This window comes from Catharus ustulatus, chromosome 9 (assembly GCF_009819885.2).
Source record: "Catharus ustulatus isolate bCatUst1 chromosome 9, bCatUst1.pri.v2, whole genome shotgun sequence".
Classification (NCBI taxonomy): domain Eukaryota; kingdom Metazoa; phylum Chordata; class Aves; order Passeriformes; family Turdidae; genus Catharus; species Catharus ustulatus.
The window spans coordinates 26,567,548-26,590,839 of record NC_046229.1 but is presented as its reverse complement, the minus strand read 5'-3'; the positions used below and the strand labels follow the sequence as shown (position 1 = coordinate 26,590,839).

General features: G+C 44.9%; 1 protein-coding gene across 6 annotated transcripts in view; it reads right to left on the bottom strand.

Moving 5' to 3' along the window:
• The window catches only part of PLA2G4A (phospholipase A2 group IVA), a 94,485-nt gene that overhangs the window by 62,415 nt on the left and 8,778 nt on the right, over positions 1–23,292 (bottom strand). The window contains exon 1 of one of the 6 annotated variants that reach the window (XM_033067803.1): positions 7,682–7,737. The exons of 4 other annotated variants lie outside the window; for them this stretch is intronic. The gene's annotated coding sequence lies outside the window, so the exon portion shown is untranslated. Of the gene's footprint in view, positions 1–7,444; positions 7,531–7,681; positions 7,738–23,292 lie in introns of those variants that run through there. One more of the 6 variants, XM_033067807.1, reaches the window with a different exon arrangement.

The window sequence follows — 23,292 nt, the reverse complement described above, 5'->3', positions numbered from 1 at the left end:
CACAAGGGTTTTGATTTTCTCCACAAGACTTGGCTGGGCTCTCCTCCACCCTCCTGTCTGCTGGAGAGGGCCAGCAGAGGCACCTTTCTGCTCAGAGACCACACTGCCCCTGCCTGAGTCCTTCCTCTTCCTGTGCCGTGGCTCTCACAACTTCCCCAAGTTCTCTGTTCCCTGGGCAGCTCTGCCAGCCCTGCCCTGCCAACAAGGCCCTGCTCCTCCTCTTTTCTAAGGGCTTCATTTTTGTGCCCCACAATTCCAGACAGATTCAGAGTGCCAACAGCAAAATCACCAAGCTGTGGCACGAGCTACAGTGCCACCCCTGCTGATTTAGGAAGAAAGTTTTGAATTAGGTGCCACTTCATTTTTAGATAACTGTTACCCACACAGACACACAGTCAAGCCCTGAGAGGATGAAGGGAAGGACTGAAGCCACTAAAAATGAACGCCCAGCATGCCCAACATGCCCAACTGAGGCTTTGGAGATGGATTAAAACTGAAAATAAGATTTTATACAATTCTTGGAAAATTTTCCCTATCAATCATAAGCCAAAAAAAAAAAAATCTCTTTTATGTGATTCTACCAGTACCAGGAAGTTAATTCCATCAGTGGTTACATAAAGCAGAAAAAATCCACAGAAGTAACAAAACCCATAAAAACACAGCAATTTAAATATGGCCTTCAGTAGTGTGACACAATAGCTTTCAGTCACTAAGGAGCCACAAACAATGACTTCAAAAGTAAAAGGATGGCAATCAAAGGGAGGAAGAAACCCCAAATTTACATATCCCCTTTTTAAAAGAGCTTTGCAAAATCTGGGACACAAGGGGGACTTTCATACTCCTCTCTGAGGCACAGAGGATTGGTTCAGGAAACTTAAATGAACTATGACTACTCTCTTACCAAACTAGCTAAACTTCTAATTTAACTATTTCTTAAGACACTGAGGGCTTACTACCTCCCTTGCCAACTCAAACTCTCTCTCAGCATGTTAAACACCCATGGATGTGTTGGCTCTGTGGTGAAAGGGAAAAATGACTGACACATTACATGGCAGAGATTAAATACTGCAGGTGCTCGAGTACCTTTCAAGACTTTTTATAAAGAAGATGTCCATTTGTCAAAGCATGAAGTTGTCAGAAGACAACCACATCAGTTTAAACAAAACTCTTTGGGGGAAGAGTTTAACTCCATTTATACTCAAAACAGTGCTTAAATGTAAACAGCCACTAAGTGGCCAGGAAAGGTCACTCAGCTGGGGGAGAAGCATCTTGCCCTGCCCACACCATTCCTTTCAGATGGTGATTTTGATTCAGATATGACTTAATGCCTCAGAAGAAGCTATTTCATTTCACAGAATCATGGAAGGTTTGAAGTGACCTTAAAGCCCTGTGCCGTGGACAGGGGTATCTTCTACTACCCCAGGTGGCTCCAAGCTCTGTTCAACCTGGCCTTGGACACTTCCAGGGATCCAGGGCTAACCACAGCTTCTCTGGGCACCCTGTGCCAGGGCCTCCCCACCCTCACAGGGAAGGACTTCTTCCTAATATCCAATACAATTTTCTCTATATCAAAAACATCCTTTAAAAAATTTAACCTGCATTCTCCAGGCCACAGGGAAGTTGAAGAGCTCACTGAATAGCACACTGCGTTAATGAATTTGAGATTCTTGGAAAAAGGAATTTAAGTTTAGAAATAAAAAAAAACACTTGGAAGCATGTCCCAGCTGAATGTAATCACTCACCAAGAAAGCCTGTGTGGACATGTGCTATTCCAAATGTAAAATGCCAGAGAAATGCAATATGTTGGCAGGCTTTGCTATTAGCAAAGAACTGGTTCTCATTACCATCAGCACAGGCTTCGCAGCAGCTCCCTACGGGAACCTTACAGTGCCTGGGAAAAGCAGGGAGTCTGAGAGCATCATCACTGAAACAAACACACCCATAAAAATACTCTGGATGTGGGGAGAGTCAGGTCTGCTTCCCAGCACCCTCCTCTTAGATGCTGTACAAGCTCCTGTTCCCATTTGTGTCAGGTTTCTCACCAGCACTGTCCTTAAGTCACAGCTGTAGGGCTTTGGTTACACGGGGAAAACTACTTTTTCTTCACAATACAACAGTCCAAAAACACCAGGTTTGTGAAAATTAAAGAGTCCTGCCTTCATCAGGAGATAACATTACACTCAGTGCTGTGGTTAGAAACTCATTATCCATTCAGCTTGGATTAAGGAGGAAAAGGACTCAAACAGAACAGCAGCACATGAATGGTTAGTTCTGTATTTTACAGAAATTGTCCAGGGCAAGAGATGGCCACTATTGCAATGTTCACTTAAACACACACCCATATTGACCAAATTAAAGAACAGATATGCCTCAAAAGTCTTTCAAAATTCTCCATTATAAGCTAGTTTTGAAAAACAAAAGAGGATCCAACCAGAAAGTTTCTATTTAGTCACATTCCGCAAGTCCACAACCATCTTCTGCCCAAAATGTAGCCTGATGTTTTCTTCCAGGAGTGCCAGATCAGGCAGCAGCTGCTGGCTTTGCATAGAGCTCCAGTTTTGCATGTGAGGTCCAAAGGCACAGTTTTTGGGATGGAGCATGCAAAGTGATGGTGCATGCCACAGCCAGCGCTGCTCCCTGTTCAGTGCAATCATCCACAGGGGCTGTCTGCTTTCCCCTGAGATGGGGCACCATGAAACTTCCGCTTGAGGGCATTTATTTTTAGCATCCACTTGACAGTGCAGTAAGTTAAATGCATGAGAAACACAGTTTTAGTAATTTAGTTTTAGTAATTAAACCCTATTTATAATCTCTGCCCTTGAGAAACAGACATGGTAATGGGGGTGGGGGGGAGGAGGGGAAGCACCACCAAATCAAAAGTAACTTCACACCAAACCTGTAAGGCCAAATCTTTCTATTTAATGGGGTGGCCAAGGCCATGGAGCACATGGGAGGAGACAGCCTGAACATGTGCATCCAATTCTTACGCCATCAGCTCCATCTATCCCAACATTCCAGTTATCAGTCCTGCCCTTCATGCATATTTAATAAAATGCAGCTCCTTGGGAGCTGGGAGTGCTGCTCACTGTGAGAAATACACATTTGTACAGATTACTGTAAGAGCTCTGTGTGTGCATAAATAAGGACCTTTATAATCCCAGTAAATATAAAATAACTTCTTATAGAAGTGCACATTCCTACACATCTTGGCAAAGGATATGAGCACTGATAATACTAGTAGAAAAAGAAATTAGAGTCTTACTGATTTATGCTGAAATCATTCTAAGGAAAATATCAGATGAGTATCAAAGATGAGTCAGTTCAACATCTTTACTATCAGATAACCACTAAAAAAACACAGATGTGACTGATACATCTCAAATAGTTGAGAACTTGTGTATATGGAAGCTTTTGACCCTATATTTTGTGTCTCCTTCCTAAAATTGCATATTTAGGGAAGCTGGAAAGATGGAAAAACAAAGATGTTTGTTCGCAGGCTTAGCTGTATTTTGAAAAATACACTTTCAGCATCCTAAGCTGAAGTAATGGTGTTATCAGGAGCAAAAGCAGCTCTGTATCCTTCTCTCCAAACTACCCAGTGCTACCACTCATCTGGAAGGAGATTAAACACCACAATTAAAGAGGGCTTGCCAGCAGAGCTGTGCAGCCTGGACAGCAGCCCAGTGCTCACACACCACTCGCTCCAGCTCCAACACCAACATCAGAGCCTCTGCCCCTTGCACAGAGCAAAGGGCACTCCCAGTACATCATCTCTGTGCTCTGAGGGATATCTCTTTGGAATCACATGGATTTTTACCATGGAAGCACTTGTTTTTCCTCTTAAAGAGTCTGGGACACTCCCACACTGACTCCTACTCCGGTTGTTTGTCAGTCCAGATCTCAAAAAATCCTTCCCTACACATGCTGAGACTCTTGGAATTACCAGCACGCAGCAAAAGTGTGAGCTGAGATGGAAGTGTCATCCCCACAACCCACTCTCTGGGAAAACATTCTGGGAGAAAAGCTGCAGTATCTGTGTCCCCTGGCAAGGCTGTCAGCTGAAGACAGCACCACTGCTGACAGCCCATAATGACCCTGTGAGAAAATTAATCAAATCTCTACATCTATCTATATGGCTGATATTCTCCCCTCACCAACACTGTGGGCTTATTTTTTACAGGAACTGTGTCATTCTATATAATACCACTGAAGCCCAGAATGATCTGAGTTGGAAAGGACCTTAAAGTCCACCCAGTTCCACCCCTGCCATGTGCAGGACACCTTCCACCAGCCCAGGTTGCTCCAAACCCATCCAGTCTGGCCTTGGACACCTCCACAATGTGTTCAAGCCAGAGAAGTAAATGATAGTTCTAAAAAAAGTCCCTCAATTCTCACTTGCAGTATCGCCACAATATTTTTCATTGGAGTAAAATTTAAATGTTCAAGAGTTTCTTTTGCTTTCCCCATAATCTGTTTAAAAAATAAAAAGAAAATATTGGAAGCTTTTGGTGCTTAGTTTGGTCCTGCTTTGGGGACCACTTTCCCCTGTCCTAAGCCCACCTCCCACCCCTGCCTCACAGACTGAGTAACTCTGGCCCAGACGTTGACACACAGGCTACTGGAAATTGGTACAGTCAGGAAATTTGGGTCATCTCTGTGAGGTAAACAGTAAATGAAAGCCCTCAGGAAAGTCTGAATACCAAGGTGGTGAGGGGCTGCTTTTTTTTTTCTTTTTAAAAAAGGAAGAATTCTTTTGAAAGTATTCTGTTACTACATCACGTTATTATAACCTAGGGCAGGGATGAGGTAATTTCCATTACCAAGGCAGGTTCTGGGATTTGTTTTTCAGACTACTGAGAAAGGCACAGTTATATCACAGTGCCACAGCAAACCGAGACAAGAGTTCATCACCTCACAGCAAGATCCTGCCGCCCTTGCTCATCAAATCAAAGACACATTCTTCCACAAATTATGTGGAGCTTCCGTTCAGAAAGAGACAAATGAAATAAAGCCAGACCAGTTGCACACTCAGTTTAAAAGTGTGTCTTGTGAGTGGCCCCCAGGCTTTAACTGGAAACTGAATCCCCAGCTGAACCAGAGCTGTAGGGAAGGACCTGCTTTTATTGCTTAAATCACTTCCAGACTGTAAGACACCAATATTTTTGACACGTACTTGCCCATCAATGTCAACTAAACAATCAGTTAAGAACTGAGTTTTGCTCTCTCAAGGAAGGTCACTCCCCTTCCTCAGATACAAAGGATACGTGCCCTGATGGACTCTGCTCCACAGCAGTGTTAGATGTCAGGTAAAAAGTAAATTGGAATTTAATCTCTCAACTCCACATTCACCACAGGCCATACCATACTCTGAGCTTTAACCTCTTGAGCTAGAAATTGTCCATGGAATACTAAGTTTTTCTCATATTTTGTAGTCAGTTTTTTATATATTTCAACTTCTGGGTACAAGGGGGAGACACCTCCTTTTCTGGATGCTACTTGCTGCTATCCCTGGTATTTTACATCCCAAGCCATTCAATTAACTACATGTGAATTGAATTCACAGTTCCCAAGTCTCCAGTTCCACTGCCAACGCTGTCCTATTCCAACCTACATGGAAGTCACCAAGGTTGCCACATCCCTGAATATTGCACATCAATTCAAACACTTTAAGAGAGCAATTCCCATTATTGCTGCAGCAGGGTGCACCCAGAAGGTCATTTCTGCACTGCACTGGGTTTGGTCCTTGGCATTGTCAGGAAGAACTGAGGTTATCCAAAGTGTCAGTGAAGTTTGCTCAATGGCTTTGCAGGAATATCTCTGAGGGAAATACTCAGTGTTCACTCCACGCTCATGACTTTTTCCCCTTTGTAGGATGACCATTCATGAACTGAAGGGAAAAACTATGGCAAAACCTGAAGTATTTCCCACTGTAGCTGGTTTAGGCCAACTGGCAAAAGTAAACTATTCAAAGTGCTATGAAAATTACACTCATAACAATGTTCAGCAAAACATATTCGAGTTAAGATGAAATAAAGTATGCAACCCTAGTGACGCAGCAGCATTGGATAACTGTTCTTTCTTCCTTTTTTTTTTTTTTTTGCTTTCTTTCTAATTTTTTTAAGAAAAACATGTCATAAACAGTGCTTGGTGCCAAGAGTCAAACTGGTGTTTTTCCAGTGCACATTGACTGGCCATGCAAGAAGGGATTAATTTATGTGATTCAAGTGTAAATCAATATTTGCATTTCTCTTTTGCTATAGATCCATGCCATAAGGGAACAAGAGACTGCAGAAAGGTGGACAGGGCCAACGTGAAGATCTGGGGAGACAACAGTGCTAGAAGAACATTTATCTCTACACCGTATATTGAAAACCTCTCACTAACAAAAAGAAAATAGGATAAGCACATCAGTTTTACATTCATGCTTTCCTTCTGGAATCCTTAGCAGGCTGAATAACTCTTGGTAATCACAGAGCAGCTCATCCGATGCATCAGTAGCTTCACGTGCATCTCACCCTGCTGAAGTGCAGAACAGCATCATCTGGCAGGCACAGCCACTGTGCAGTTCCAGATCCTACCCACAGCACTGCTCCTCCCTTGGGGCTGGAGGTTTTACTGGGAGCGTGCATCCCATCATCCACATGGGAAATTCCACACTCAGCAGTTCAGGCAGCCGAAGGGATTTTCCCCAAAGCGAAGGCACAAGGTCACAAACCCCAGCAGCTCCTGCTCACAGCAGCTCCCCAGGGAAGGGGACAAGCCCCAGTGCTGCTGGGGGAGCACGACCACCAGCACAGGAACTGGTTCCACCTCTGAGGCAGCAGCTTCTGCACTGGTGCAGCAGGACTGGCCGGACAGAGCACCTGTAAGTGTGGGAACCTGGTCCCAAAGAATCCCAGGGAGCACCTGTAAATGTGGGAGCCTGGTCCCAAAGAATCCCAGGGAGCACCTGTAAGTGTGGGAGCCTGGTCCCAAAGAATCCCAGGGAGCTCCATGAACACCAGGGTGTTCCAGGTCACGCTGGACGGGGCTTGGAGCAACCTGGGATAGTGGAAGGTGTCGCGAGGCATGGCAGTGGGTGGGACTGGATGGGCTTTAGAGTCTTTTCCAACCCAAACCCTTCTGTGATTTTGGTCCGTGATCACACCAATGTAAGTGAACAGAAACCTGCTAAAGGCCGTGACCAGGAACTCTTACAGGTATTTCTCTCACATCAGACCCAAGAGAAAAGCTGCTCTCGCAGGCATTTTGCGAAATGTTCCCTCTGCAGCCGCCCAGCCGCACTTCCCCACAGCTCGCACGGCAGCCTGCCTCACCGCCGGTGCCCGTGCCAGCCGCGGGGACAGCTGCACCCCCGCCCGGCTGGGGATGGAGCTGCGGGACCTGTGCCGGGACCCCGCGGTGCCGCTCCCACCCCGCTCCCCCCGCGCTGCCTCCCCCGTACCTCTCGGAGCCCTCGCCGCGGAGCGAGCGGGGCGGGCGCAGCCGGGGCTGTCTGCGCAGGGACCGCTCCCCGCGGGGGCTCCGCCGGGCCCGGGCTGCACCGTCCCGTCCCCTCCCGTCCCGTCCCGCCGCGGGGGCGGCTCCGCACCGCCCCGGCCCCGCCGCCGCTCCTCGCCCGCCCTGCGGCCGCTGCAGCCGCGCCCGGCCCCGCTGACCCCCGCTCCCACCCCGCGCTTACGGCTGCCGGGCTCCGCCGGGCGCGTCCCGCTCCGCTCCCGCCGCCGGCGACTCCGCGCTCCGGCCGGGGAGGGGCCCGCGCCGCCACCGCCTCTTAAGGAGGATCCCGGCGGCGGCCGGGGCTGTGAGGGACAGTGGCTGTGGGGGGACAGGGGACACGAGAGGGACAGGGGACACGAGGGACAGCGGCTGTGTGAGGGGGACACGAGGGACAGGGGACACGAGGGACAGCGGCTGTGTGAGGGGGACACGAGGGACAGCGGCTGTGTGCGGGGACAGCGGCGGGGCTGCGGCGGCTCCGTCGCTCTGGGCGCTCAGGGCGCTCAGGGCACGGAGGAGCCCCGGGCGCTGCCGGGGGAAGAGGGGCTGGCGAGCAGCGCTTGTCCGCAGACAGAAAAATATTAATCAAATAAATGGAATTTGCGTTAAAATATCCCTTGCTTTAAAAACGCCTTGCTGTCGCGGCGGAGGTGGGTGTTACTGTGGGAATGTGCCTTCCTCAAAGTGTTTAATTCAGCAGGTGTGACCACAAAACACTTTCCTTCTCTGCAAGTACCTCGTGAACATTTGCACGTGTAACACTTTGACTTAGAGACTCATGGTTTTGAAAGGATGGATGTTGAAATAGCGGTGACTGTGCCCGGTGAAGCTCAGCCGGGTCCACCAAGGCATTGCTTGGTCACTCAGTCCCCTTTGGTCCACTTTACACTTCCATCTAAGAAGTGGAATTTTAAGTCACTATTAATTCTATCACTTTTGCCCTTTGTGATGATTAAAGAAGACCTTAGAATACCCCTCCATTCATTTGCCTTTTTGAGTTTTGCTTTAACAGATGTAAAATTCAAGTGTTTTGAAATATACTGAAATTGGAAACTTTGTCTCTAAATTGTATTGTATTATTTGTTGCATTGTATCCTGCTAAACAGAGTGGCCTTAAACTGAAGGAAGGTAGGTTTTGATTAAGTAAGAATTATTCCCTGTGAGGATGGGGAGACCCTGGCACAGGGTGCCCAGAGAAGCTGTGGCTGCCCCTGGAAGTGTCCAAGGCTGGGCTGGACAGGGTTTGGAGCAATCTGGGATAGTAGAAGGAGTCCCTGCCCATGGCCATGGCAGGGGGTGGCACTGGATGGACTTCAGGGTCTCTTCCAACCCAGATTATTCCATAAGTCTGTGACCCTTTGATTAACACCCAAAAAAGTATTTCCCACAGGGCTTTTGGAGTTCACAGTGAGTCAATGGGAGAGTCTGACAGGCTCAAACCTCTCAGCTGCTTCTCTCCCATAACCTGCACTCTTAGTGTGACACCTCTCAAAGATGCCAGTTGTTCTCCAGACACATCAAAAGACGAGACGGAGTTTCACTTCGATGCTGACGTCAAGCTCTTTCCAAAGACCCATTTTTACACTGGGGCTTTGCACAAATTCAGTGCCTAAATTGGAACTCACTTTGAAAAAATGTGGTCATAAAAAAGCAGATAAAGGGTGGAAGAAAAGGCTTAAGTGACTCAACCAAGACCTCCTCCAAGTGCAGCAAACCAAAGGATACTATCCTACAAATGAGGGGCACAGAGGTGGCATTCACATTGTATTAACAAAGTTAAGTGTCTGGCAAACCAGCAGCCACAATTAGAGGACAGCAAGCCACTCCTTGGCGCAAAGCAAACCAGAATCCTCATTTTCTCCATTATCTTGCTGGTCCCCTGCTGTGATGCAGTGAGGGGCTGAGCCTCTCTGGCCACCACTGATGACTTAGTGGTCTGTCTCATTTGTGAGGGAAAAAAGCAGGGTAGGGAAGAGCTGCCCTGTAAGCGCTGTCACAAAGAAGGGCAAGTGTATGTTTAGGACTGCCAGCTCAGAAAGCGCCTGTTTGATGTGGCAGTCTCCTCCTCCACATCCTCAATGTGCCATTTGAGGGAACATGAACCAGAAAAATTCAGCAAATCCACCATGGTGCCGTTATTTGGGTTCTTTTGTTTTCCACGTCAACCACTGTCTGAAGACCACCTCGTCTCTTGGTAGAGAAGGACTCTGAGATGTGTCAGATGAGCTCAGTATTGGTCTGGAGACGTGCAGACATGGCAAAAGCATGAATAAAATTGTTCTCATTGAGTTAGTTACCCTTTCCCCTTTGACTGGGGATTGACCAGCAAGGCTGACCTCCTTGTCTGTGCTATAAATCCTCCAAATGTATTTATTTGAAGTACCCAAGAGATGCCCTGCTGAGCATGAGAGAAGCAGAGTCCCCAGCGCTCAGAGGTGACTGTAGGTGCCCTGGGCAGGTGTGAGCCACAATCCTGGGGGTCATCCTGCTCCACCTTCTCCCTGGCACAGCCCTGCTCCAGCCAGACTTGTGTGGAGCCACATGCTGCTCACAGGCCTGAGCAGCTGCCCCTGAACCCTGCCAAGGAGGGGGCATCTGCAAACCCGGGGCTTATCTCTGACTCTCTTTCTCAGCATTTGAGAAAGCACGATTTTCAGGGGAGGACTCTAGTTTTTGTGGTTTTACAGATAGCAAATGCTGGAATAAACACAACCCCCACCAAACAGGGGAACTCCAGTATTTCCATTAGAACTCCCAGAGTTTGTTCTGATTATCAAACCCCTGATTTCTCCCTGGTCAAGGAAACAACTCATATTCATAAGGAGCTGATAAAGACTGAGTAACTAAATGTCAAAAATTCCTCTTCCCTTCTTGATGACGCAAGGAGAAATAAAAAGGTTTTTTTATACACTGTGACTGTTCTTGTTACTTTATGTAATTATTTTTCATCTTAATCCTGTTTCTTCAAGAAAATTATGGGTAGGGTTTCATGATTTATTTTTCTTCCCTGTGACAAAGGAAGTTTAGCAGCTGCCTTCCCCCCTCCCTCATTCTTCCCCGCACACTGCAGGTCCTGGAATGGGTTAAGAAACCTCTTTTCCTTGTCTTTTAGGTGAAGTTCATTTTTCTAGTTTCAGGCTATTCCAGCCCTCTAAGAGCTGCCTGCTGGACTGTCCCTTACCCACCTGCCGTGTGTAAGTCCAGAGCTGCCAGAGCCCCCAGACTCTGCTCTGCCTCCTTGGCTTCCCTCCCTCCCTGCGGCTGCTCCGCAGTGGAAACAAGCCCTGGACTGCGGCGAGGCAATGACAGGGTGTGGAAAAGGGCCCTGAGAGGCACCGAGCACACAGAGGTCTCTCCTGAAGCAGAACTTTAAGGGAAGCAATGCCAAATTACAGGGGCCCTCAAGGGCTTAGCTTCAGGCAAACCATGGAAAAGGGAGAGTGGGAATAGCAGGACAAACACACACTTAGGTAAACAATAAGGGGTATTTTGTCAGATGCTTCACACAAACCCACTATTTTCTGCCAGACATTTCACCATGTATAAGAGAAAATCACTCTTTGATCAGGCTCAGAAATAAGAGGTGTTCCATGGAGGGCTGACATTTGCTCTTGTGAAGATAAAATATCTCTCCTCCCGTGGTGAAAATCATTATCTATAGCACCATGAGGTGAGGGGGGGACTGTAAACTTGCTATTAAGATTTCCCCTAGTGCAAAAGAGCCATTTGCTTGTCCACTGCATATCCTGACATGGTTTAGCTGGGGGTCTGCCTAAAGCAGGATTTTCAAGCTGATGCCTCCTATCATGGACATCTGGCAGAGTAAATGCATTCCTTTTTTCCACTTTACTCCTTAAGACCATTTATCAGATATATCAGGGCTGCAGAAAAAGGGCTTTTCCTCCAAGCCAATTTTCCTCTGCCCTTACTACCCCATTCCCACATGGAAATATTTCGCCTATGACATAAAAAGATTCTGGAGGACTTTCCACTGTGAATTAGAAAACTTTGCACCAGAAAAGACTTCTGAAGGGAGATCTCAATCAGGTGTCTGATTCCTTGATATTCCTCTTTTTCTTTCTCTCCCTGCTTCCACCTACAATTTTTGGGGCTTGGCACTTATGGAAAAAAACATAAAGGGCTAAAATAACAGCAGGTTTTAGTCACAATCCTGTGATCTTGAAATATCCCCTGAGTGCTTGAAGTGCAGCATGTCGGGGGAAACCTTCATATTAAGGGAGAAGTCAGTCCCTGTAATTACCTGCTATTGTATCTATGGTGTCTGGCCTCATAAAATGATAGGATCACAGGAGAACTGGCTGGAAGGGACCTCAGGAGGCTCCTATCTAACCTCCAGCTCAAAGCAGAGGCAGCTCTGGGGTCAGACCACATTGCCCAGGGCCTGATATTTCCAGCTTTCCTAGACAGGAAACTGGATTTTCATGTGACTTTGACTTGTGACTTTTCAACAAATTAGAATAATTTTATACCGAGACTGATCCTATTTATACTGGGACATTTAAAATGAGCTGACTATAGGATCAAATATTTTACTAAATTTTATCCAGGAGTACCACTTACCCTAGGGATGTAAATAAAGTTTCCTCAGTCTAAACAAAAAACACTCACTAAAAGAGGCAATAGACAAAAAACCCCAAAAGTTTTAAGAGCATGAATAGCACGAAGCTCATTATTCTAAAGATCTGTTGTCCTCACTGTCATTTTCCACCTGCCTTTTTGCCCAGTACCTTGTTGACAGCTCTGCCCAGCAGTATCCCCTTGATTTCCCCTTGAAAAAATCATGTGGTTATCACATATTTATAGATATAATTTAATGTTGCCTGGGAAGAAGTGAGGACTTACAGGTCCAGAAGTCTCAGCTCTTTCCCTGTAACCGTTACTAAAGTCAGTGCAAACAAAAAGCTACAAGAAATAGAATTCAGTTTGAAATTTAAACTAAAAATCAGTAACTAATGAAGACCTCGTGATTCGTACATAAATCAAAAGAAATTAAGCTAACCCCAGTCCTAAAAAGTGCAAAGAATTCCCCCATGTATCACAAGAAAACTGAGAGGAGCCCAGAGACTATATTGGAGACTATATTTTGAGGAGATATATTTTCATTAAACAGCTAAAGGTGTTTGGACAACCTTGTTTGCCCTTTTGAGAGTAATGGCACCATCAACATTCACTTCACACTGTTATTAACATCATGGGTCACTGGTTTTATGGTTCATTCAGGCTCTTCAAAGACAACATTACACTTAAAGGGTAACCTGCCCATTTCCTCTCTCAAATGAGGCCATTTCTGTTCTAATGCCTTCTTTTTCTTTCCATGCAGCCATTACTCTTCTGCTTCTCTGTTGACTAAAATCAATGTGAGCTCTGCTGTGACCATGAGAGACTCAGTTCCACATCAGAAATTATGATGGAAATCCAGGAGCAGTGCAAAACTCCAGGTGTGACAGACCAACGAGAAGCTCTGGAGAAATGTGTTTGCTGAGTTTTGCATCTTCTGTTGACAAACACTGCCTTAATCTCTTTGGGTTATTTCGTCCTCATTCTCCTGACTGTTTGTTTGTCTCACACCCATAAACTGAGTTAGACATTAAAACCCCACATCAAAGACTGATATGAGACTCTACACCAGGCAGAGGGCTGGATTTATTTTAAATATGTCCTAATATTCAGAAAACTTCCTAGTTACAAACTTCCATCAAAGTTTTTTGGCTATCAGGAAATCTTATTCCCTAATGCCCTAAATCTATTATATTGTTATGACAAAGGCAAAGCACACAAGAACATTCCCCAACCACAAAGAAACACTCTGTAAAACAAGTCAAACTCAAATAGGACATTTTTTTCACCAGTAGGAGTTATGGACCCTCAGTCCTTTTCCATCATAGGAGAAAAAGATATTTTTGTGTGCTGAGGCTGAATTTGAATTTTCAAAATACTTTTAGAGCAGCAGAACCTCAATGTACTGATTCAGTCTGGTACCAAGCATCAAATAATCAAAAATAAGTCCTACATGGAACAATTTCCCAACCTGCTGTTTCAGGAAGAATTGAGTCCAAATTTGCAGAATACACAGAAAAGTGAACATTTTTTTACAGCTGCAGAATGAAGAAACTGTATTTTTTTCTAGCTTGGTTTTTGTTTGATGCTGAGGAATAGTTCAGCTGGAGGTTAAACATGTTTGCCTTAACATACAAATAAAACCAAGGAAATCGGGAGACAGCTGTTTCTGAGGTATTGTATGGATTTGCACATCTCTCCCTGAGAAACTATGAAATCTTTTTTCTATATTATAAATGGTCAAAGGCACTCTGTATTAAGAGCAAACCTAAAGATTTCTCACTGACAGCTGAATTTGTGAGTTGCTCTTCCTTATCAGATTAATCCCTGGCAATCAATTCTACTCAGTGATGAATATTTCCATTATTTATTTCAGAAGGAGGATCCTTGTAATTAAAGACATCTGCTCCCAGAAATAGCTGGAAAACATTAGGATGAAGCACACATCACCCACATCACCATGCCCAGCAGGAAGCCATCACTCTCCCCAGAATAACAAACTGAGAGATCATTTTGCAAGTTGAAGTTAAGAAACAGAAAACCTAGAAATATCCAAAGTCACCATCACACAGAGATCAACACAGAATAGCTGATGAATACATGGTGCATGCAGAAGGATTTTTAACAATTCTACAGACAAACCTGGGCATTCCAATACAGGAAGAAAAAAAAGTGCATTTCATGTCTCAGGACCTGACTATCCCAATTAGTCTTTTTGTGCAATGTTGAGTTACAGGAATACTCTGGGTAATTGGCTAAATCTTCCCTTATTCTCTTATACTTTGGAGTCTGCTGGCCCCAGCCTGGCATCCCTGGTGCTTCTGCTCAAGGCAGTATGAGGCAAGAAAGGCTTCCAGCCCTGTGATCCATGGACTCATGCTCTGTGCTGGGACAGACGGGTCTGGGGTGAGGAGGGGGTGGTCTAAGGCAATATATTCTTAAGGAATTAAAATCTCCTGGTGGATGATTCCTAAACATGAGCTTGGGATTTTTACTCATTACCTCTCACACTAATGAACTGGACCCTCCTGGGATAGGGTAATTTATTGAAGAGATCCCTATGATTCTGTGAAAAAGGGGACTTCTTCCCCACAAGTAGTGTCTCTTCTGAGAGGGCCTCTCTCCACAATCCTGCCTTTAAATACCATCTCTGTCTCACTGCCTGGGGGGAGAACCAAAGATCAGGGTGCAGAACGCCAGAACAGGAGGGTCAGGCTGGATATCAGGGAAAGGCTCTGCCCCAGAGGGTGTTTGGAACTGAACAGGCTCCCCAGGGAATGGGCACAGCCCCAAGGCTGCCAGAGCTCCAGGAGTGTTTGGACAAAGCTCCCAGGGATGCACAGGCTGGGATTGTTGGGGTGTCAGTGCAGGGACAGGGTTGGAGCCCATGATCCCTGTGGGGCCACTCAGGATATTCTCTGAGCCAATGATTCATGACTCATCTAGTCACCCTTACAAGTATCACTATCTACTGGAAAAGAACACACAGCAATTTGCCAAAGAAAACAAACGTTACTCAGAAATCAGTAGAGGACGTTATTATTTGATAAAGTATAATCCTTTTCATTAATGACTAAATGCAACAGCTTAGTCCTCAATGATTATGCTTCTTTACATTCCTGGATTTCCCCCAAATAAATTCTGTGAAGGGACATAACTGTATTTACCAGGAGTCCAACAGGCCTTGCTCCAAGTAAAACAGCTGAAGGAAAAAATACCCACAGATAGAATCATAAGCTATATTTTTGTGACTATGTGACACAGGAATGTTTCAGTATGACAATCCAGCCTGCTGGCAGCAGAAGGACACTCCTGTGCCACTTGCAGGAGCAAAGAAGTGAATGAAACACATGAGAAAAACAGCTCAGAAATAATACTGGTATTTCATAAAGACCCTGTTGAAGAATCATCATGGTAACAAGGTACTCAGGTATGCAAATTGTTAGAACTAGTCAGGATGCAGAAAATAAAGAGGAAAAGGCAGTTCTTGTGCTTGAGACATTTTGCAGAATTTCTCTTTTCTTTGTTCCACCTTTTCTCTGGGGGAATTCCGTCCAGCTGCCCTGGTGGAACAGTGCTGACTGCAGAGCAGGGCCCTCACCTGCAGCTGCACCCTCCACTCCTGGGCCTGCAGACTCCAGCCTTTCTCCTTTTGCTCTGCTTGCCTTTTTTTTATTTTTTTTTTTAACTCAGATGTAGCAGTTTATGCTACATTACCAGCATTCACCAATCATTGTCAATACCCAGACCTCAGCAAGCAGGCGCAGCAAACCAACCCTGAGAGCAGGTTCAGCACAGTTTACATTAGCATTCCCTCTCATTTGATGCCAAGCACACAGAGCTTATTCCAGACTTTACTTATCAGAACAAACCCTTGTTTCATTGCTGGCCACTTCTTCCCTTTTCATGTGGGAGGATGGCATCTCATTGAAGGAATGTAAAAATATTCCCTGCTGCCTTTTCCCTAATGAGCCCTTTCCCTGTACACCCCCAAACAAAGCTTCCTGGGGAGACAAATTGTGACAAAGCTGTATAAAATTTTGCCATTAATCCTGAAGCCAGCTCTGGTTCTGAATATGACTTGGCACTACATTTTTATTCTACTGTGCACACATTTGCCATCACATAAAAATGCATGAAGGCTTTAAGGACATCTCTTTCAGTCCAGGTTTAAATCAGCAGCACTATGAGGTGATGGAAGCTTCTCTAGTCAGGACGTCACTTAAGCCCTGTTGAAGTCCCATTGACGTCAAAGAAATAGAAACGTGCTTAATTTTATTTGTATGCTTAAAGGTTGGTCTGAAATGGGTCACAAATGGCCACCTTCTCTATTTGTTCTGAATCCTATGGGATCATTTCCATCAGGGAAATTAATTCTCATTCATTTTTCCAAGACCAGATCCTTTCTGCATTCTCTATGTGTAAACCATCCTAAGCTTAACCAGGAAAAAAAATCCTAAAGTATGAGTACCTGACAGTAAAAAACTACATTTTTTATAATAAACTGTTGAAGACAAACCATTACTGTGCTTAATGATTAATTTGGTTTTCTAAGCTTTGCCTAAGGCTGCAGGTTGTTCTTCCAGGCCATTACTTGCTACAAATGTCCAATTTCCTATGTGTTCCCTCGGGATTTATTATAACACCACTGAGGGGTAAAGGTCACCAAACAAGTCCTTCTGCCAGAAACCTTTTCCACCCATACTCCACCTCTCCACTGTGGTTCTCAAGGCCTCTGATTTCTGTTGTCCCTTTGGGAATATCACCCATTGTCTTGGTTTGAAAGACAGATGCCTGCTAAGGAAGGCAGGACCCTCCCTTGGAATGGAGAAATATAACCACCTTCCCTCTGAATTACTATCATTTTGAAATTAAGGAGGCTCTCAGGCAAAGATATGAAAATAACAACACCCTCACAGGGAACTATTCCTTCCCAATATTCCATCTAACCCTGCCCTCTGGCAGTGGGAAGCCTCTCGTCCTGTCCCTCCATCCCTTGTCCCAAGTCCCTCTCCAGTTCTCCTGGAGCCCCTTTTGGGGGTGGAAGGGGCTCTGAGGTCTCCCCAGGTGAGCACCCCCAGCTCTCCCAGGCTGGCTCCTGCCAGGGCATGACTCCCCAGTTAATTGGTGTCACTGTAGGCAATGGGCATTCCTTGCTCTGGCTCCTCTGAATGGACATGTCCTGCTCTGCTCCCAGGCCAGCCCTGAACTCAAGCTCTCATATCACAGCTCTCTGCTACCAGTGACATGAGAAAGGCAATTAAAGTGTGTCCTGCTACCTAAATCCCACTGTCATGGGGATGGAATGTGTGTTCCAGGCAGGCTGGAGGGATTCTCAGGCGCTGAGATAAAGCCCTCAGAGCAGCTGTGCTTGGAGAGGCTCTGGCACATGGAACAGCCCCAGCTGCTCGGCAGGATGCTGTCCTCCAGCAGCCACTCCCAGCACAGCGCTGGGGGGACTGGTGCAGCGTGGCTGGGTGAGGAGGGAACAGGACAGGGCTTTTCACCCTCTCTCCTGCCTCTCACAAAGCAGCTTGTGCCTGCTTTGTGCTTTGTGCTTCTTGCTACCAGGCCACCTCCTCCCCATTCCTCACGTGCTGCTCAGCACCCTCCAATGTTTCCATCGTTTCTCAGAGAGAGAATGGGATGATCTGCAAGACTGTTTTCTAAGGATTCCGTCCCCTGTAATCCAGATGAATATTTCCTCCATTACTTTGTCTGCTATTTTTAAAGACACCTGAAACTCTTCTTTCCCCAACCAGTGTGTCCATAGAAGGTGAACTGTCATGGAGCCAAGTTGTGCCATATATTTACCTTGTATATTTTATTACCCTCTCAGAACTCCAGCCTTCCAGGCATTTACCTGGTTTATTTCTGGGTCTGAACTTTTTCCAGCTCTTCTCTACTCAGAAGGGAATGACAGGCTCTAGGTGGAATTGCACTAAAAACCATTACAATCCCACTCTGGTACGGGATGGGACCAACCTCAAAATCATACTGGGTTAACTTCCTAATAACTGGGAAGTTACTACTGTAAGGAAAACATAATTATTGAGCATCTTTAATTTACTGCTGATCAACCCATTATCAGCCTGCTGGAGTTTTGCACTTGAGATGGCAGAATTTCATTTTTCTCGCTTTTGACAATGCTTCACTCAAACTCTGTTTTGTGCTAAGCTGTCATCCCTTCAGCCAGTAGTTTTGTAAAACTCTGCTATGAACTGATGTTGGAATTTTGAAGGGGCGCATTACTTTTCCTGGGTATAGAGTCATTTTTAGCCCAAGCTTGAACAAAACATCTGAAGTTTTGAAAGTTTGATTCACTTTTGAAGTCCTAAAAATGTATCTTGGATTCAGACCTTTTATTTTTGAAATTTTTATCCTTCAGTGTAAAACATCCAGATGCTTTATTGTTTCCAAGAACTGAGCAGCAATTCTAATATTCTTGAAGGTCCCAGTGCTTGCAGTTCTAACTGAGCTTAGGTCATAAATCCAGGTTAACAGCGCTCAGAAAAATCCCAAGTAGTCCAGCAGACACAGAGGGCCATTAGCAAGGAAAGATTAGGTAGAAAAAACTAACTGCTCTTACCCTGACAGAAATTATTTCCAGCTTAAACTCAACACAGTTCTAAAAGCTCCACAAAACTGAAAGGATCCCAAGGAGGGGATCCCTGCACTGAGACTGACTTGGGAACTGTTTGTTCTAGCAAAGGACTCTGCTCCTACTCCATGCCAACTCTGACAGAACTCAGAACAGCTCTGTGATTTTACTGCAGTTATGCAATCTCTATTATTGTGCCTGGCACACAGACTTCAACTCCTTCCCCAAATTAGACCAATATCCCCATCTTTTCCCCATCCAAATAATTGGATGGGAATGCAGGAGAAAGGGTGAGAAGGAAGACCAGGAATTCCATCTGCCATTGTTAATTTTACCTTCTTTGCATGCAACAGGCCCCTGGTGCAAACAGGGTGCACAGAGCATGGTGAAATTCTGAGCCCATCAGCACCACACAAAGTCTCTGCATTCATGTCATTCACTTGGTTTAGGGGCTTGAAATAGTCTACCCCTAAATCAACTTGACTGAAAGTTCCTATAGTGGTTAAGTAAGACTTTATCTACATTTTATCCAAAATTTTATCTACAGTCAGACGTCTCTAAAAGCACATGCTATAGATTTCTTAGCCAGATTGGAATTAAGTCTGTAGCTTCAAACACACCAAATAAATTGTTCACAGTGGGCTCTCAGAAAACCCTGTCAGTAAAAGGTTTATGTGGTTTGTGCCACATACACAAACATACCTCCACACACTCTGTATCTATATAAATGTATCTGTCCAGGATGGCATGAGCCACAAACAGGCACAAAAAGCAATGCAAACACAATCTGCATCAAACTGGAGTAATATCCATTTCTGCCAACCATGAAAGGCAAAAGAAACCAAAGGAGAAATACTAACCAGCTGAAGTTTCCTCTATACAACTGGACATGCTCAGGTTTAGCAAATTCACAGAATCCCAGAATGGTTTGGCTTGGAAGGGACCTTAAAGCCCATCCAGTTCCACTCTCTCCTTGAGCACGGACAACTTCCACTCACCCAGGTTGCTCCAAGCTCCATCCAACCTGGCCTTAAACACTTCCAGGGATCCAGGGGCAGCCACAGCTTCTCTGGGCAACCTTTGGCAGGGCCTCTCTACTCTTAAGGTAAAAATTGCTGCCAAGAAAGCTGGAAGATTAGGAATGATGCTTTCCACCAGGACGCTCATTGCTCTCTGGCAGCCAGATGCTCTTCTGTACAGCAATGTCACTGCATCCTTGTTGATTCCAGGTTTAATTTCACCTTGTTAATGTTAATCAAAAGCTGCAATTCTTGGGTATTTTCACAGGTCTTCAACTGTGAAACTCCTCCCTCTGTGAAAAAGCAACTTGACTGAATTATCAGCCCTAATTCTCTGCTCTTCTCAGATGATTTATCTGCTGATTTATTTTGAAACTCACAGCTGTGATCCTGCTCAGCCAATCCTGTGTCTCTGCTTGCTGGAAGGACTGAGAAATTTGATCTTTTGGATAGTGACAGGAACAAACTTAAGACACAAATGCCACTGTGTGGTTGGTTTTGCTAAAAGAGGCACAAGATACAGCTAAAACATGTCTCTCTCTAGGAGAGAGACATTTGGTGGATGGTTAGGGATCAATAAATGGGATCAGGATCCTAAAACTTCAGCTGGAAATAGGCTGACTTGGAGAAAATTTAGGTCATGCTCCACCAACAACATGCCAAGCAACTGAGAGCACATGGGCAAGAGTCATCCTGGAAGGAAGGGGTCATGGATTCATGTCTGGAAACCCAATAAACTGGGGCTGAGCATGGATGGACCTGAACAAACATGAGTACAAGACAATTCATTTGCAGACCCCTCCTCAGCATGCATGGAGTGACCTGGAAATTTCTCTTAATTGAAATGCATAAGGAGGGCCAATCCAATGATCACACCTGGTGACCAGAATTTGCACTCACAAGCCTCCATCCATCTTGTTGGCAAGACTATTTGCACTTTGTGACACAGGCTCCCACTGCTCCTGCTTCCCAGGTATGGTGAATTCAATAAGAATTCCAAAGTGTGCCCCTGTCCAGGGGACAAGGCAGAGGTGAGAAACCAGTCCTGTTCCTCTGCTCTTACACTTGGGGGTTTGGCACAGGAACGTAAACAATTCCCACCAGGCTGCACATGAAGCTAATGGCAAAAGCCTAATTTTAATCTCAAAGTCACCCTTCCTATCCCAGCTCTGGAAGAACTAATTTACTTGTTTATTTCTCTGGGGATATCTTGGATAAAGCTTAAGGTGATAACGTACTGCCTCCCTTTAAAAGTGTAAACATGGACATTTGTAATGCACTAGAAACATGCAAAACAAATAATTATTCACTTCCTAATATTATGCTTTCTTTTAAATAAAACCCTATATTTTCCCCATGTTCTGTCAGAAGAAGTGAGAAAATTGGTCACAAATATAGAAGCATTGAAACTGGGATTAGGTGAAGATTTGAGAACATTCATATGATCAATAATGCCATTAATATCAAAGACAGCAATGGGTTTGCTCTTAAGAATACATATCTCATTAAGTGATTATCTTTGAGCATAAGGGAGAACATAAATATATATGGTTGGTGTCTGGAAATACATAGATGGGTCCTCACCCTTCTCTGAATGAGGCGGGTCACGTGTTGGAAGAGCACCAGAGGCATCACAGGAAAATCTGTAACACAGTGATCTTTGTTCTGGGGCTTGTGTCAGCAGCTTAAACCTCCCATTCAATTCTCCCCACGTTCAGCTATTCCTAAAACTTTTCCAGTAGGGTCCCACTTGTATTAATTCCTATTTTTTCATCCTCACAGAGATGCATGGTTCTTTAGAGCTGAGCACATCAGAGTCCATTTTTCCTCATCATAATTCTGTGCATTAAAGCATGGGCACAAAGTTGTGCCACTTGCAATGTAGATATTCACCAGACAGGATTAAATCAAAGTCCTTTGTAAACCCTTATTTTGGCTCCACCTTTCCAGCCCAAAAAGAGTCACTATTTCATCAGACGTGTGGATAAATTCTGTGTTCTCTCCCAAAAATGTTGATTTGTTTAATTTTTTTTCTTATTTACAATTTTCTGTTTAAATTAATTTTATTATGCCTTACACATATTTATCTAGTGAAGATCATAAATACTGGAAACCTGGCCAGGAGAATGGCTGAGGGCAGAGTCAGGGAGAGGAGATAGAACAGGTACGTAATGTACATCACTATCCATGTCCTGCACGCTCTCACCATCAGGAAAAGGTTGTGGACTCCCATCCCTGGAAATGTCCAAGGCCAGGCTGAATGGGGCTTGGAACAACCTGGGAAAGTGGAAGCAGCAGGGGGAGGAACTGGATGGGCCTTAAGGTCCTTCCCAACCTAAACCATTCTGGAGTTCTAAAAATTGACTGAATCATATGTGTGTCCACACCCAGCTGAGAGCAACTTGCTGGGAATTTTCAGTTGGTAAACATTTTGTAAACCAACATTTTTCCTTTTTCACAACCAAGTAGGAAGACAATGGGAGTGAGAACCTAAAGATAGATGATTCTTTTTGCCCTTGCTACGTTTTCATCTTTATTCTCTGTTCAAACAGAAGAACAACATGAAGCCAAAAATAATCACCTAGCCATGCCCATTATTCCTTAAATCCAGTCTCTGAGCTGAACACACGATCCCAGTGGCACAGGGATAGCCTGGTGTTCCAGAGCTTGCAGCTCCTCATAATCCCCCAAACATTTTTTAGGAGGTTTCAGGGGTTTCTGAGAACCTCAGGGAGCTGAACAGCTCCTTTAACAGGAAGGCAAACAAGGCTCAAACAGCTCCCAGCCCACATTACGTCATATGGATAAAAGGAGGAGGTGTGACCTCAAAGAACGACAGCAGTAGCTATCACTCCTGCAAAATTTGTGTGGATTATTTTAGGATACACGTCAATTCAAATTTGTCATCTCATTTGCCTAATGGTACTTTATTCAGTAACTAAACAAAATATTTATTTTAGCCTTGGTGACCTTCATGTTAATTATTACCTTTAAGTTTTGAGTGTAGCAAAATAAAGGTTCTTTTCCTTTTTTTTTTTTTTTTCCTCCAGAGGTTTTTATACGCATCTCCCTCTAGCCACAGGACCCAGCAGGTTTACTAACTCAAAATTGTGGGTGGGCAGGCACTGGCAGGGGCTGCCCAGTCCCCATCCCTGGAGGTGTTCAAGGAATGACTGGATGTGGCACTCAGGGCTCTGGTCTGGCTGACAAGGCCTTGTTGGGCTGAGTGCTCTGGTCTAGCTCTGGTGATTGGTCACAGATTGGACTGCATAATCCTCGAGGTCTTTTCCAACCTCAGTGAGTCTGTGATTCTAAAACCTCTCTAGGAAGTCACATTTCTAATCCACCCCAGCTGCATGGAAAGGGCCTTTACCAGGCTGGACTAAAATAATTTCAGCTCTTGTCAAAACAAAGCACTTTGCATATCCTCAAGGAAAAAACATTGCATTTTAAAGAAAAATTATGCAAATGTGGAACACATCGTTTGCTACAAGCTTCAAATATACTATTGCACACCTGGAAATGGGTATGGATACACCCAGGGTGATGGTATTTAAAGATGTTCTCTAGAAGTGCTCCTGTTCATGAATGCCT